We start from the raw sequence: 18424 nt of genomic DNA, 5'->3' as shown, positions 1-18424 counted from the left end.
ACGGGAGAACGGGAGATTTTGCAAAAATGGGTTTTCGGCGGGAGATCTCCCGTCGAAGACGGGAGAGTTGGAGTCTCTGAGAACCCAACATGCTATAAACTATGAGAAAAATTAGGATATGAGGGCTTGACATCATGTTGAAGTAAAATGGGATCAAGTCATAGGACCTATCTCTTTGCCTTTAACATGAGCTGCTGAAAACCTACACATCATGTATGTGCACATCACAGGAAGTACTACTCTGAAATGTTAAATGATTTGTAGGGACGTTGACATTTCAATGTTGATATTCCATTATCTTCTTTTTCACTTATCTGATCAGGTACATGCAAGAACACTTAACTCTTTCTAATAAGCATCCAGCAGTACCATTCAGAAATATGAATCAAATTTTGATTTGTAAAAAAGTTATTTCATGCAGTTTTTGTTTACCAAATATTGCTCTGGATCCAACATCTGTAGAAGCCCACGCTCTGGAACAAATTTAGGTCATGATTTGCTAGATCATATCAAGCAATACAAAAAGCTTAAAATTTCAAAATAATGCACTTACACCCTGAACAGGTCATTCAAAGGATTTGGATCTGATGCAGCTACTGTAGTCCTACAAATGCTTGCCTCGTGAGCAAAGAATTTGAAGAAAAGATTTATTCACCCATAAAAAGTGGAGGAAACTTTTTCCCTCTCTTTCTCTGATGTATGTAAATGGTACATCAACCTACTTACACACAGACACATGAATATTGTATAAGTCGTATATTTCATGAGGGATTTATTTTTTGAAATTTTAGGAGTCGGGTGCTTTTTGCAAACTAAACAACATGCAAACTGAAAACCAAAACTGTAGGCACATGATACAAGCATTTTTCACCTGTGAGAATTACATGTCTCTGTGATGGCCAAGACCAAAAGAGGTAACATCATGTTCTAATTTTGTTATTGGCCTCTACGCCCAGAAGAATACTCTGCCCATACTTCTGGAAAAAATACATCTAATATTACCTACAGTTGTACATGCGGCCTCATAAAGATTTTATTAGTGACACAAACGGAAGTCATCAAAATTGCAATAAGACTTAAATAACATGATAACAGGTAAAATTTCATGGGCATTAATAGTTCAAACCGCCAGTAGCTTGAAGCATCCGAGAAATGGGTAATTTATATCCTTTTCATTAAATATCATGCTCTCTCCAGGTTCCCAGTGAGAGTTTCATATCTGCTTCTGATGAGAAATGAAAATGGGACAAGAATTGAAATTTTACTGAGATCTATTGAAATACATCATCAAAGCAGCTCTAAAAGGTACTGAGGTATGAATAGCACGTTTCAAAAATTACAAATTACCACTACACATACAATTGTACATTGTATAGTATACAGACTCATACACACACAAACATGCACATACACACACACAATATTTGACAGTGTTAATCCTAGCTTTGCATTAATAGAAGCTCAATGCTTACAGTACGGCCACTCACTTCACTTCATCTCTATAACTGTCATTTCAGCAGTCTTCGATGTTTTTATGATAATTTTGAAGTTTCAAATTTCCATAGTTATCCCACATAATGGAGTACACTATGTATATCACTACAGATGCTGCTATCAAGAAAAAAAAAAAGGCTTCACCACTGAATACTAACATAAACTCTGAAAATTATAGGTTTACTGTCAAGGTTTTACAGTACCGGTACATAAACTCGAGGATGAAAAAAAAAAAAGAAGAAGAGAAAAACTCCGTTTCCTGCCTTACCTACCATATAATCAAATGGAGGAAACAAACCGGGAAGAAAGGCAAATAAAAGAGAAAATAAAAAATCACAGCTGCAGTTTCAAAGTCCCCGAACCCAATCCATTAGAACAGTCCGGCAGGGAAACAGCTTTGCTTGGGGTGTGACTTTTCTCCAACGGGGGAAAGCCACTGATCAATATTGGTGCGGGGATGACCTACATTCTGCCCCATTTATAGTCTAACTCTTCCATCTCACTCAGTCTTGTCTTTCTTCTACCTCCCCACATCTTCCATCCTTTTTTTCTCTCACAGAGGAAGTTCCAACCTTTTCCAGTTGGAATGGGCACACAAAATTATAATACTTTGCATCAATGATACCACAGACAAAGCTGTGGGTACATTATCCTATTATCTTGTATAATTCACCTGAAGCTATGACTGCAGACTACATGTGGTATCAATGCCCTTGTGTCATGTCCTATTGCAACAACCTGTACTATCCACTGTTCTGTTTTCGCTTTTATTTTGAGGGTATTTTCCAGGTTTTTTTCCCAAACCTCAAATGGTGGACCTATAGACCTTTCAATTTCCCAGAAGACCATGAACCTTACTCACCTTCAAGCTTTATGGATTGACACCAGGGGGGCATTTCATGAAGCGCTTTGGTCGGATATTTTTCTGACAAACTGTTACAAGCTACTCAAATCCTTGCATCTGATTGGCTGAGAGCAAATTTGTCCGACAACTTTGGCGGACAAAATGCTTCATGAAATGCCCCCAGGTTGCTACACATGTTATGTGTACTTATCTATACATTTCATATATAACTGAAATGTCCAAAGCTGATCACAAACATACGAGCTTGAAATATATATGTACTAGGAAGCCAAATACACATGGTTTGCAGGAATTTCTGATAATCCCAGTTCATTGCTAAAGGTCACTGTATCATCAGCTATCTCATGAGCTATGCAGGGGCAAACTGTCCTGTTCACACAAACGAAAGAAGTTTATCACATTGTAAGAAGAAAATGGACTGATAAATCTGTCAAACGAGACATTGAAAACACCCTGATTCAGTGGGCAATGTTAACACCCTTTATCTTGAAAGAGAACTCAAATATTGACATGGTGATATATGGTGTTGTCTCCCTTTCTCCTGCCCCCCCCCCCATGTCTGCCAATGACAGTGAGTACAACATGAGACAGATACTAACAGCTTGCTTGAATAGAGAATGGTACCGAAAGGCCAGGTTCCAAGGTGCACATTGTACACCCATTGCTATTGTGTACATTTTGACACACACTTGCAATCGCAATTCACTGGAATGACCGATGTTTGATTACTAGTACAACACTTTCTTCAAAACCATTGCTAGTGCACATAAGTGTACATTACATGTACAATATTGATAAGCAAGTGAGGCTCAATTAGTATTGAATTACACACTGTAAGTTAAAAATGTGCTTTAAAACCTTTGATTCTTCTTAAAAACAGAAAGTACAACCCTCCAAGATGAATGAAATACCTACAAATGGTCACTGATAATGTTGACAAGTTCGTGCACATAAATTGTGAATAAAGATATTCTACCAGCAACAACCAATAACTGACTAATACATTATAGCAATTTCAATAATAAAAATTGTTAACATAGCAGAAATAATAGTAATGACAATTAGAGAAGTACACTGCAATACAATTGGAACAATTTCATGAATAATAATGATCAGTATTTTCAATGCCATGTCCATAACAATAATTAGATTTATGACTGCAGTAGTATTATATACATGTCATTACTTTTTTAATTGCTATGCAAAATGCAATATGAAATCTATTCTAAAGACTCATCTTTCTTCGATACATTTAAAAGCAGTCCAATCAAACAGCAATCGAAACCTACACTGTGTAGATTTCAACATTTTTACATTGTAATCAAAACAAAAGTAAGGACAGCTGTTATTTAATCTCCCCTCCCTGTCTCTTTTGGTATGCTATTTGTGTATTGTACAGGACAGTTTCATCTTCAACATTGTTTGTGTTAAACACAAACATACAATGTATCATGATTCCTTTGGCTGGTGCTTTTAGACTACTGTAAACGTCAATATTTTCGCGCGATTAATTTTTCGCGCTGAGCGGCTCGAAAACATATTCGCGGGTTCTTAAATTCGCGCTCCGCAGCAGGTTACTTTACTGTAGTACACATTCACTGCTTTCATCCAAAGCCTCTGCTACATAGCTTGCTATGCCAGCGTACGACAAGCGACGTAGCGAGCGGCTCGACTGCGAGTACAAGCACTCAAATACGTAGTACAGCTGTGACTCTAGTACCGTAGTCACGGGGGACTGTAGCATCGATGCGTGCGGTGCACACATGCATGCTACAGTACACAGCAATCTAGGGTATCGTCTCTTCGCACAGTACTAGTAGCGTAAACATGCCTGTACATTGTACTACGTAGCAGTATCATCGATGAAGCGCACACAATTCATCCCGTTCAAAATGTGCGTAGAAAATTGTGAAGATATATTCGCGCGTTTGTGAATTCGCGCTAGCCGAGCGTAGCGCGAAATCCGCGAAAATTAATGTACCGCGAAAATTTCCACGTTTACAGTATAGCATTTTGTACAACAGTTTCTCCATACATTACATCACAGCACAAAAGAGAAAAAAAAAACACCTAATAAAATTCAGACGTAAGTGCTTCATTATCAGCTCATAAATATCCGAGTCATGTCAATTACACTTAATTTGTTGAGTGAATGAAGTATAATACACTGGCTCTTGCTGCTGTATGAAGTACGTGTAGATAACATGCAATTCAATTTCACGTGTGCAATTTTAATCTTAATCCAGCCTCAAAGCAAGAACAAGTAAGCAAAATTTGTCTTCTTGCATCCTTCAAATTCCTCAATAGCTTAAAAGCCATTCACAATTACAACACAAGTTGCAGAGTACATTGTACATATTGTACAATGTAGGTTACACACTTTTTATTTTGGTGCATAATTGTACACTGACTTTACATTCTCCCACACAAGTTAAGGGTAAAGTGCACTTTCACATACACTGTACCATCTCTGCACCAGGAAGTCAACAGAGTACTAAGTAATGGAGTCTATTAAATGTGTTTCCACTATGGCAATTTTTTTCTGACCAAGGTCACACAGGTTGATTACAACTGTGCCACTTCAATCAGCCACCATTTGGACATAGAAACATCGGTTTTCACTGGATGCATATTTTAAACCAACTAAAACAACAAATGAATTTCACAGACACTCCATTAATGCATCGTCTATATGGAACACTCCATTAATACATGTACATAGTCTGTATGGAACAGCTTTTGGAAGCACTTGTTTCATTAGGTTCCTCTGTAAAGATGGTGGTAATGAGTATTATGTACAGTAAACCATTTTGAATGACTTCCTCTTCTTCTTTTTTTCGATCATACAACGTAGGTATTGGAAAATGACAGAAAATTCAAGTACTGTCCTACTGATAACACAGAAATTTGGCACATTTCATTACATATTGTACAATGTACAATGTATGTCTGTCAAATGAAAGAAGTGTCAAAGCTTTTAATGTAGGTCATGAATTAAACATGAAAACTGAAATGAATAGACATAGAATTGATGCCAAAAAAGCCTTTTAACCTTACAATAACCTACATTGTACTCTTTAAAAGTCTACCATGAATTTGTGATTGATACATTATGTATGATGTTTATCATACCATCATTTTGTTTGAACACCTCATACACACAAATTTTTCTTTTAGAAGAAATATGGTAGACAATGTACGTTCTTGATTTGATTATTATCACTAAGCAATGTAAGCAGTGCTATTTGTGCTAACTGTTTAGCAGCAGTAGATGTGAAATCACCTTATATGGAAACACAGCTGCAAACTCACTCTTTGTATTATGTAACTGCACTTTGACAACAAATATGTCACAGGTATTCTTCTGCATACATGTGTGAAGTGCTGCAAAATTACCAAAAAGTAACTTTTTGCATTATAACAATATGCATACTTGCATAAAATCAGTCTGACTGCACATTGCTAAGAAGCAACAGCAATATCACATATTTCCACTATCATATATGTAAGTATCTTACCCTGATCACTACAAAACAAAATCCAAACTTTTATTTCTCAGTGAGAAACCAAACATACAATTGTACATCACATTTACATTGAGTGTTGTGTCAACTAAAACATGTGACTGTGGTGTGAAATACTTTGAAATTCATAGAAGTAGCCACAAAATTGTTGTGATACAATGTATTTGGGAGACTTATAATTGTAATACAACAGAGCTAGACTGTTTTCAATATTGGCAATCACATGGTTCAAATATCAACTGTACAGCTAAAAACGACAGAACATCATGTGTAGTCCAAATATTGTATCAGTAAAGCAGTTTTAAGACAGAAAACTCTGATCATGTTTAGGTAAAGCATACACATACACATGCACCAACATGACAACTAGATGGTTGTCACACTCTTCAATGAAAGGAATGTCAACAAATGAAATGCTGCTGTAGGTGGCAATAACTTCACCTCCATCACCCCTTGATACATGCTATGACACTTAAACCTCTATTCATCATGAAGCAGGAGAACGAAAGGTACACGTGTATATTACAATTGTATCTCAGAAGAAGGCTCATCTTCAAACAGCTAACTGTGTGGAGAGTCCACCCATGATAATCACTTTTAATTTGTGAGTGACTGAGAGACAACTGTGACACATCTGTTACCGCCATTGCTGTGCTGAGAGAACAGATTCACAGATTCCAATCAATCACGTTTTGGTGGCTCAACGTGGACGTGATGCTCCACTCAAGGTCATGTCTCAGCTGCCCATAATGTATCTTTTTCCATCTCTGCTTTGACACGATGAGCTACTGTAGCTGGGTGCTCGGCTCGGCTTTGCAAACACTCCCCTACCAGCCCGAGCTGGTGGAAATTCTATTTGGGCAAGGCATCTAAGGAAATACGAAACAACTTCTAGCCAGAATTGATTTACGTAGCATGACAGGCTTCTAAAAGAGCCAACTTTTAGGAAGGGAAAGGGAAATCTGCACATTGTTTTGAATTCAACTCTGTTCTGTCATAGTTGTAGCCTTTAAAGTCATTTCACAATCTAATATTCAGATGTCATGTATGTGCATGTAAGTTGTATCTTTTCTCTATCACTGATTTCAAGAGGCTCCACTTCAAAGTTTATACATGGTGATAAGCACAATCAGGGTATGCAATCATGACTTTCTCACTTTATAAAATTGTAACTTCTAAAAGAATGCACCAACTGAATTAAAAATTCACATGCAGCATGCTAAGACATCAGTAATCACATGTGGAAAGACAATAGCTAATTTTTTCTCATTTACTGTTAATCATTAAAGATTAATTACCAAAAAGTCCCCCCAAACCCACGTAATACGTCAAAAACAGCATTTTACAACTTGCGTAAAATCAAGATTTGAGGTCCATATTTTAAGTCTACCCCTATGTGTTTGGTATCAAATTAATGGATTTTTTCCTGGCATTGCTTGCATGCAATAAAAAACAGTGATTCTTTCAGCTGGAGAAAGTTATAAGGTCTGAAGTCCCATACTGGTAGGAGTGTAATGCTGGCTTATTTTTGTGACATTGTGACCTTTTAACCCATGCTGTACAGCTATACATGGAGAAACAGCTTATTTTTCTGCTTTTCCTGAAAGTACTGAAGACACACTGCAATACATGTATGGTGCGCTGTTTGCCAATAAATGTTCAGCCAGTTTTGAGTTTTGAGCCATTTTCAAATGCTGAGTAAAATAAGTGCAGCCATTTTTCAGTATTTTCAGTGAGGTATATCCTAATTTGACTACTTTAAAGAATCTTTTCCCCTTATTGAATATCCTTGTTTTTTTAACCATGAATTGTACATATATGTAGAAATCTATTGTGTGAAAATTTTAGCAAATTTGAGCAATAGGAACTTATTTTTTTATATTTTTACAAATTGCTGAGCATAAAAAAGTGCGATACACGCCCATGTTATACTGCATGAAGGTCATATGATAAGTGTTCAGTGTTCATATTTCAATGCTTGTTCAATTTCTAAAGATATCATAAGCAAAAACATAGTATTTTGGCTTAATTTGTCATTGTTTGAGTGTCACAGCTTGGATATCAACTCAAGTCATCATAAATCTCACATTCATTCTTCTATCTGTGTTTACAAATATGAGAATTGATCCAAACACTGTGCGCACATTCAAGGTCAAACTGTACAGATAATTTTTTGATGAAAAATATCATATCGTCCAAAGTACCAGCCCTAATTTCATAAAAATTTGTAATAATGGCCACTATATGTCTGTTACCTATTCCTGAAAGTTTTGCCTCTTCACTCTCTGGCAAAAGTGAAATATGATAAAATATGTAAAAGTGGTTTTATTTCAATTCAAAATAATGCCTACAAAATTGATCATCCATTTCGAGAAGTGAAAATATGAAATTTATTCATATTTTGTGATATGTCATGGCTATGTGCTGGTGGTGAATGAAAGGGATATTCATCAGGAATATCTAACAGCAATATCAGATGAAAAAAACATTCTCCTTTTTTTAAATGAATTTTTCCAATATGTTAGTCATTTCAATGTAATTCGACACCCCTAATTTAAATGCCAATTTATGCGCACTTTAATCCAAAATTTTAACTCTTTCTTTACATGAAATGAAAATTTGAACACTCTGCTACAACAAACAACAAAAAAAGCATTTTCACCAAGTTTTTTCATTTTTGCCCTGTTACACAATTGCATACCCTGATTGTGCTATTTATCACATGTACATCAAGAGATGATTCACACCTCCAAATGCTGCATCCTAAATTTCATACTGCCACTAATCTTTAAAGACCTTGCCCTCAAATCTACTGACCAATATTATCGCTAAATTGTGAAGACACTGTACATCCATGTTTAGTTTCAGTTGAAATGGCTCATGAAAACTGAGGTACAGAATTTCCTTCCTAATGCAATGTCAGACAACGTGAGATGTCATGAAATGTCACAGCCATTGGAAAATGAGTAAACAAGGCAATAACACTGAATATCCTATTATTGGAAATAGTAGTGAGTGAAAATAAAATGGAGGACACTAGGCATCTTGTTCACTTGGCCTCTAGCTCTTGCTTTGGCACAAGGGAAAAAAGGTCATGTCTGCTATTATAAAACCAGTTTTCATTCTGCATAACACAGGGATCGACATCAGCAGTACATAGCACTGTGGCCCAGGGCCGCTAAAATTTGATGTCGGGCCACCAAATTTCCAAAAATGTAATTTTTTGGTGGCCTTATCGAGCAGCTGAAATTCAAAATCAAATTTCATATTCAAAGACTTTTATAGTGCCTGGTTCTTCTTGCTGTAGTGAAGTACACGCTGTACCATACAATAATTGTCGGCCTGGACAATTACATGTCATTGTACATGAACACTGTGTGTCAACACATTATGCTTTTTCTTTTAGACTAAAACGAAAAATTACGAAATAAGCAAAATTGAAACAAATTATGATTGAAACAGTAATGGCTCATATTAGAAAGTGCTGATTTACATTGTATAACTGTTTCAATTTTATGGAAAAGGGCTGCAATCTGCCAGAATCATTTGAACAGAATATAATTTTGTGAACATCTTGTACATTGTACAATTTTCTTTACAACTCCCTCTCTATTCAGAGAGATAATTATTCTACAAACGTGTGTACACACAGTCAGCATCCATCACATGTTGTAAAACTGGAAAATGCTTTGATGACAAAATTTTGAATTTAAGTTCATACGTGTATTAAAATGAAAACATATAGTTCTGGTAAGGGTCTGAGAACCCGTCTTGCACCATTTCACATTTGCTTGCAATATATCGATAGAGTCTACCAAGAAACCAGAAGGAAACCAGAAGGATCATTCCAGAAGGATCCAGGTTGACTCGGTCTTAGGGACAACTCGGCCCTATTTCAGACATTTTATACGCAGTTTGTAATCGCCATTATTCTATACATAGGCGCATGTTCATTTTTGTAGGTGCGCCAGAGGTTCTTTGATGCGCGCGTTTTATTAACTCGGCCCATAATTGCGTCCAGCCAGAACACGAAGCGCTTCCATAGTACAACACTGTATAATACAGAGGGACAATTCGGCCCCGTCATCAATGTGAGGCCGAGTTGTCCCCGAGTCCGAATTAGCCTGAACCCGATCGGATAAGTTCTGAGATGCGAACATTTTTGGTTAATATTTCGCATTTTCATCATTACCCAATGAATATATATCTTGTTAATACAGCGTTATTCCACTCATTTCTTAGGCATACGTGTACGATTTCTGAGCGAAATTTGACAATTTTGCTGGCGTACCAGAACTACTACATTTGGCTTTACGTACACTGTAATACATGTAATGCAACTCTCACCATTCTTACATACATGCAATCAGGTATTACAGTTGTAGGCCATCGAACAAAGTGTGCATAATTGACACTGGACTATTAAAATGACCTTTGACTAGTACACTGTACCATCCACACTTTCCAGAGAGTAAATATACTGGTACATGTACAAACTATCCATGGATTGGCTCAATTCAAACTACATGTATGCATTGGATAGTAAGGTGCCCTGTACTTACATTGTATGTTACAGGGGAATGAAACCCACTAGAAGTGGATTGAGTGAATGCATCAATATAAGTAGAACACTTACACGTATTTGAGCAAAGTTTAAGGAAAATTTTCTAAAGTTTCAGTGCTGCCATCACTGGATGAGAAGACAGACCGTACACTTTGTGATGTCATGCATGGGCAAAAAGCATTATTTAGAGAATTCCACAACATTTTATTCTTTAATGAAAAGTACACATTTTCTTAACTTGCTACTGTGTATGTGTGTGTGTATTGAAAGTAATTTGTTAATTGTGTTTTGTGATAATATTGTAAAGCGCATAGGGAACATTCACTTGTTATATGTGCTATAAAAATTTCATTAAAAAGAGATAATAATAATATTGCAAGATTGCAATGGCACAGAGTTTCATGTTTGTTTGGACTGTAAAAAGATGTGTTATCATAGCAGACTTTAATTTCCACCTGCCGGTAATTTGTCTTACATTCTGGGGTAGATTATTCTATAAAGGAGAGGCATTATGTGCAAATGTTCATTTTCTACGAATAATATTGATAAATTCCCTTGATCCATTGGGTTTCATTCTCCTTTAAGGACATTCATACAATTTCAAACTGACGAAGAAGCCATGAAGAAGCATATTGCAAGAACTGGAGGGTGTTGTAAAATCTTTCATGCTGCTATGCACTTGAATAGAAATATTCATGTTTTCTTCCAGTCCCAAAGCTGATCAATGGCGGTCATTTCAAAGGAACCATGTCTGCTTGTGCATCACAAATCTTCATAGAATACAGAGGACAGCAAAGCCATTCTTCATGTCTGTTGTTTGCCAAGTGGGGTCAATCAATAGTGTAACAAATCGTCTATTCAGCACAGGACAATACGCAGGGCTGACTAACTGCATGGGAATTCTGCGTTATTCCCACACACAAATTGCCAGAGTAAAAAAATACTTACAATAAAGAGCAGACTTTGAAAATGGTCTTCCAATGTGACTGGAAAGCAGCATGAATGATTTTCCAACTTCACCGAGTCCAGGATTAGTCTTAGGTACAGTGTTGTAAACGTGCTACATTAAAGTATGCTTGGTGCTCTGTGTTGTACAACCCCATCAATTCAGAGCATGACATGAATTTGTGCATGTGATACGCATTGTGGATGTGTTTTCTGCACTCTTGATGTTCAGTATACACTGTAGTTCCCCGTTAGTTTCCCTAATGGAAAGAGATTCATGCACTTTCAACTTGATATACAATGTAAACTGTGAATTCTGGTGGCTTCATGTTGACTTAAATTGCTCTTCCTTTGCGAACAAATTGGCTATAGGCCTACTACAATGTATGTGTCATTGCTGTACAAATTTTGTATATATATCAGAGTACATCAATGCAAGCTAAATGGCTTCTGCACATCTTACACATGTACAACACACTCTTAAACAGTGTGGTGTGTATTATAGTGCTGTAGGACATTAAAAGCATTCACTAGATTAGTGCACAGGTGGAACCACTGGCACTGATGTACAAAATGTAGAAAAGTACACTGAATCTCCTGAGCACATCCACTACAGTGTTGTACGCTGCCCTATACCTTTTATATACCAATGTATGGCTTCTTTCTTCAATAAAATGCACCCACTTTGGAATGTTTGGGAATAACATGGTTCCCTACAATGCACAATGGACATGGCATTCCTCAAGAAGTTGTCATTAATGAAAATGACAGCACTTTGTGCAAATGTACAAAAAAACAAAAAAAAACAAAACAGAAGTTCGAGAGGGAATACCCAGTAAATGACAGGTTAATCTGCATCACCATTTACAATGTACAATTGTAGGCTGCACACAATGGTGATGTTGAATGCAAGCCGTCGAGAACAAAGTACATTCTTATCTTTTAAAGTCTTCTTAGGAGGGATTTCTAACCAAGCACTTCTAATCAAGGTTCATTTGTCATACACAATACAGAAATTTCTATACCATTAAGTCACTTTCACTATCTACAATGTACAGGATGGGGGTTGAAACTGCTACCAGTCTGAATATTTTACTTTATATTATGCATTTTCCTTCTACATGTTGGACAGGCTGATGCAGCAATTACATTCCAAATGAAATATGGCACACTCATCCAAAACTTCTGGTACTTGTGTGTGTGTGTGTGTGTGTGTCTGTGTGTTGTGAAATCACATTGCATCCACATGTACAATGTACATGTACACAAGCATGATACTATGTACAGTACTGTAGTATACATAATGTGAGTTACTGTTTTTGGGTGTTTTTTTTTCTGAATTGTATAACTCAAATGCAAGAACACTGTACAGTCAAAAGAAAGTTCCTATCCACTTTGTCAACATAAACTGTATATTTTCTGTATGAAGAATACACTGTACTTTATTTGTTTCAAATGATCTTCTGCAGCCAGTATTACAGTTCGGTATGGAATCTTAGCGGCTACAATGTAGATCATGTTTTCAAGCTATGAATTGATTCCGAGCGTGAAAGAAAAAAAAGCACTACAAACTGTACAACACTTAATGGCCACACTTCCCTTGAGAACACTACATTTGTACCATACTTTTCGAAAATTATTTTCCAGTCCCCAAAGTGGTGACAAACGTTCCCAGAGAGGTGATAAATCACACATGGTCCAATGGCAATTTTATCATAATTGCACGGGAAGCACTTCACATGCAAACTGCATAAGAAACACACCATGATAATGACAGGCATGAATCACATACTTAAGTAATGCATTGTACTGTTCATGACTGTTCCCATGCAACATGATTGCACAGATGCAATTCACTAAGTCCTGAAATAAGCTATGGACTGCTTTTAACTCTTGGCTATCTTCAGGATGTCCAGTTGTATACAGTAATTTCCAGGGGACTTCCTTTTCCAGGGGACTTCCCCTTTGTACATGGGGGAATACCCTAAAATTTTATACCATGTACAAAGTGTACATTGTACCCAAACTAAACAGAATACAATGTAATTATTTCGAGAGTAAGGTTTATTTTCTTTTTAAATCTTATCATTGAACAGTTATTTTCTTGTCATTTTTGTGACTGAATCAAAATATCTTCCAGATACCAGCACCACAATTTTAGGCCATTAACTATAATTTCTAACTTTAAAACTTCTTAGTACATTTATAATTCTATCACAAAATGAATAACACACACACACACACACACACACACACACAAATTGGGCTGACACATGTGAATACTGGTAGTGAATGGAAATACTTTATAAGCTATTATACAGTTTCTACTTGTTAGAGGAAATTAGAGAAAGGAGTTACTGTAAAAGTGGAAATAATCGCAGTGTAGAAATTTTTGCGCTTTTCGCGCAACCAGAAACTGGCCCGAAAATAAAAGCACGCGAATATTTTTGCGTGCTATATGTTCCAGTAGTTGAGGTCTTGATTCCGCGTAATTAAAAACACACGAAACTCTTCTTACCCTGCTGAGCGCAAAAGATTAGTCACGCGAAAATATCCACTTTTACAGTACTGGTATTAATTTTAATGGTTTATAGTGCATACAGCACCATAGAATGTAGACACCTGATTGACATTTTTTCACTCACGATGCTACATTGTATCTGTCCCAAGCTAGCCAGTGGATCAACTTCTCTGGCAATATTTTCTCCTGGGCTCTCTACACACTACACTTTACAATAGGCAGTATGTGAGCACTATCAGAGGCCCAGTATCTCAACATACAAATGCAGGAGACAGATTACTGGATGTACACATTATTGTACATGTTACTGAAGTGTGTCAGGAAGGGAATCCTACAAGTCACTGTGGGAGATTATCATGTTTGTAACAGGTAGTCTTTTGACCTTTTCACACTGGGCATCTATAAGCTCTCACTCAGTATCTTGCAGAGAGGCCAGTAAGAGGTCATGCGTGTACAACCAACCATACAAGAAGGGTATGAAAACTGATGGTATCTAGAAAGGCAGTCATGTTGACTTAGGCCACACACAGCATTTCATGCTTAAAGGGGAAGGCTAGTAACTGATCAGTGTGAATCAGTGGAAATGCTGGGAGATGATTGTTCCAATCCTTATGGGATTCATTCAAGAGTTCATTGTATGTTGTGTGAAAATGATTTGCTTCAGAACGGTCTCATATTCACGTAATGTGCAGATTAATGCCCCGTCACTGACCAGGGACGCTTACCTGGAAACGTTAAACTGCACATTACTTGAATATGAGACCATTCTGAAGCAAATCATTTTCACACAACAATAGATATACAATGAACTCTTGAATGAATCCCATAAGGATTGGAACAATCATCTCCCAGCATTTCCACTGATTCCCACTGATCAGTTACTAGCCTTCCCCTTTAAGTGAGCTCTAGGATACCTAATGTACCAGTTGACCTGTATGCAGTTCTTCATCTCCTTATTTCTGTATAGCTACACGTTGAATGCATGTAGGTGAGTGTATATTGTTGTTAATCTCTCTGCTTCATATTTTTTTTTAAATCATTTTCTTTAAGAGGGTGTGATAAGGCCATGCCAAGTTGTGTGTTTGCTATCTTGCTACACTTAGGGAGACTTGCACTGGTCATACACTTGTACCAGGGGCGGATCCAGGAATTCCGTAAAGGGGGTGGCTTTACAAAATTAAAGGTGGTGCATGTGCCCACCCACCTTTTTTTTTCTTTTGTTTGAAAACAAAATAATGGGGGGCGCGCCTGGTGCACCCCCGCCTGGATCAGCCACCACTTCATACAAAATAAGTCAGGATATGTGTAATACAGAGGCCTAGATTCTTGAATAGTTAACGTTTACTCTCTCTATCAAGGAGAGTTTGTATCTATCTACATTTGTACTCCATATAATTTGATGACAACCAGACTTACGTTACCAGATCTAAACTAACAAACAAAAATGAGATTGATACCAAACTGTTATCAAACTGTACAGGCATAAAACCCACTTTGTTTACTGATGCATATTGCATCTGTGTCATCTGACAATCATGTTTTACCTGACTCCACTTGTGCTCACATCCCAACAGCGACAACAATCCCGCAGAGTGTGTGATGACCGAATTATGACAAGTTCAAAGGTGACTGGACTGGCAGTAATACACAATTAGGTGGCCTGTGAATCCACAAACAAACAAAAAAATATGACACAACACTCTTAACTATCTAAGTGTATAACTATGAACATTTCACACCAAATAGAAACAATAGGGTAAAACCCACAGTATTCGGTCATTTAAGCTTTTCTGCAATATTTTCTAAACTAAAATAATACAAGTACATATCAAAATCATATCCACAACAATGTATATCAAATAGTAAATAATATATCAAATTTTCTTCATCTCAAATCGTAATTTGTTAAATACATCATGGACTTTCACAAAATCCCAAAATTATCACCTAGATAATCCCCCAGAATACGGTTAACGCGATCAAAATTCAGTCAGGCAATATGCGCGTTCAATGTCAATGCCCATTCAAGGCCGCTGAAAAATGTGCAGCACCATATCTTGTTGGTGCAAAATTGCATTGGGGACGTTGAGGCACCCGTTGGTGACTGAATTCTTTCAAGCCGGCACAATTTTGCCTTCAACCCCTGTACATAGGTAGACCCTATAAATAGTCACGGCATTGGAAAGTAGAGATTTTCTTTTTCTTTTGCAATTTTGCGGATACCATCTCAGTCTGAGCTTGCAAAAAGCAAGAAATCGCACTTGTGTGATTTTCTCTTGTGAGAATGGCGTATTTCTCAATTCTTAGCACATTTACGGCGACCCTGACTCTTAAAAGTCAACACGCCAATTCTGTTTTTTGATGGCGAAATTTGGGATCTTGGATGGATTTTTGGAGGGGACGAAAAGCTATCCTGTTGTGAACGACAGTGCCAGTAATGTATGTGGAATGATGTGATTTGCGCTGCATGTATTGTGACAATAGAACTTGCTGGTTTTTGATTAGTGATAAGTGACCGAATTCTGGTAGGTGACCAAATGCTGGTGGGCTTTCCCAACTGACTCCTGTCTTTGTTGTTTAGAAGTTAAGTTATGATACCCAATAATACACTGTACATGAGTGATCACAAAGCAAGAAATATCTTAAATACTGATACTCAACAATTGGGTTTAATAATTTACATTCATATGCTGTGAAATATGTTAGATTCTAAAATAAAACAAGTTATTTAATCAAAGTTGATAAATGAATATCTAGATTTATCTACAGCATGCACAAGAGAACTCCACAGGGTTTCTGGGTTACCTTTCACTTGGCCAAATGCTCCTCTACTACATTGTACTAGATTTCTAGTTGAGGTTCTTGTATAATTATTATCATCATTAGACCTATAAAATCCATTGACAATCTAACGACAGAACGTTTAGATAGTCCTAATCCTACTCTAATACATGAAACAGATGTTATAGATCTAGACCCTAATCATGGACTTTTTGAAACAAAGCCATTAACGTGAATTACAGCAGGTGAACATACACAGTGACACAAGTGCACAATCCCGACCAGACGCTGTTAGTACGCTGTGTCGCTACCTACAGCGACTGGGCTGTGTATAGTTAATCTGCTATGTGCTAGAATCAGCCAGACCATTAACTTTAACGTTAGGCCTAGATTCTAAACCTAATCTAAATTAATTGTTTTGAAGGAGGCAAATTGCCAAACATACACAGACGTGACTTAACCTAGTATTCAGTACTCAGACAGTAGACTAGTAACTTAGTAGTTCTAGTACAATCGTAGTAAATTTAGAAGGAGAAGAAGAACTGCAGCTAAGTTTTTAGCAACACTTTACAGCAGGACTTCCAGTTTGGACTTTGGTATTACTACTACAGTACAGGTGCATTACAGAATGGCCAAACTTTCCTGGCCAGCTGAAGTATACAGTGCATACAGAGCCTCCAGAGGTCTTCAAAAATGAACCATATTGGCTCACACTAAAAAGTGTGTACATTTGACTGCACGAGTGCACACATACTGCACTGGTAAACATCCCCGTCGAGCTTCGCAAGGCGGCCACTGCTTTTCGGTCGACGCACGTCGGGTTTAGCTAGCAGTAGCACTGTTCTACACAGTGTAACACACCTAGTCAAGAGATCACTCACCGTGGCACTAAATTTCACGTAGCAGATGGATAGATCATAATTTGACATCGGAATTCAGACTCTGATAATATCCAGAAGGAGCTTACGAAGCAAAATACCAAAAGGTATTCTGTTTAGCAGGAGAAAAATCGAGTAATTCTCACCGGGTGGTTCTGGTTGTGGCTGTCCATACGCACGTACGTACACAAATTCTGTGAAATGAGCTCCGATCCGATATGTTTGCTCGATCGATCACGATATAAGAACAAGGCTATCGATATGCTATCGATATTTCAGATACCAAAAATAGAAAGTAGGCATAAGCTGTAACTACAGATTATTGAAGGAGGCATATATAATGCAGAAGAAGAAGAAGAAGAAAAAAAAAAAGAAGAATCTAAACTCAACGTTACAACGTAATGGCCGTCATCAACAACTGAAGAGTGACTTTTTCTCCTCTCAATACCATCTGTTTCCGTAAAGTAAACGAAGAAGAAGGAGATGAAGAATAACAACAAGAAGGAGAAGAAGAAGAAGAAGAAGAAAACTGAAAAGAATTATTGATCATTCACATGCAGCTGCCACTAATCACATCTTTTGAGTCAGATTCTATTTAAAAAAAAAACTCTGAAAATAATGTTTGTCATTGCAGAATAATGTACAGTGCAAACATAATACGCACGCAGTCTCTTTAAAACGAAAGAAAGAAATAGAGCTATCGAATGAAGAGCCTTGCCGCTTTCTCACGTAGGCCTAATCTGAATCACTGTATATCTACACGACCTTTCACCTATCATTAATGTATTAATGCAAATAATATAACGTAAGTTATTTATTCATATCTTTTCCACAATATTACAATATCGCTAG

General features: G+C 37.1%; 1 protein-coding gene across 2 annotated transcripts in view; it reads right to left on the bottom strand.

Annotated features, from left to right (window-relative positions):
- The window catches only part of LOC139744107 (ras-specific guanine nucleotide-releasing factor RalGPS2-like), a 104618-nt gene extending 86879 nt beyond the window's left edge, over positions 1-17739 (bottom strand). For both annotated transcript variants that reach the window (XM_071654566.1, XM_071654571.1), the window contains exons 1-2: positions 17576-17739; positions 15458-15573 (exon numbers count right to left, since the gene is read on the bottom strand). The gene's annotated coding sequence lies outside the window, so the exon portion shown is untranslated. The remainder of the gene's footprint in view (positions 1-15457; positions 15574-17575) is intronic.
- Positions 17740-18424: the final 685 nt, after the last annotated feature.

Source organism: Diadema antillarum, unplaced genomic scaffold, assembly GCF_040938485.1.
Source record: "Diadema antillarum isolate AM-2024a unplaced genomic scaffold, OU_Dant_1.0 scf00000035, whole genome shotgun sequence".
In the NCBI taxonomy this organism is placed as follows: domain Eukaryota; kingdom Metazoa; phylum Echinodermata; class Echinoidea; order Diadematoida; family Diadematidae; genus Diadema; species Diadema antillarum.
The sequence above is the reverse complement of the archived record's forward strand: the minus strand, read 5'-3'. Positions and strand labels throughout refer to the sequence as shown.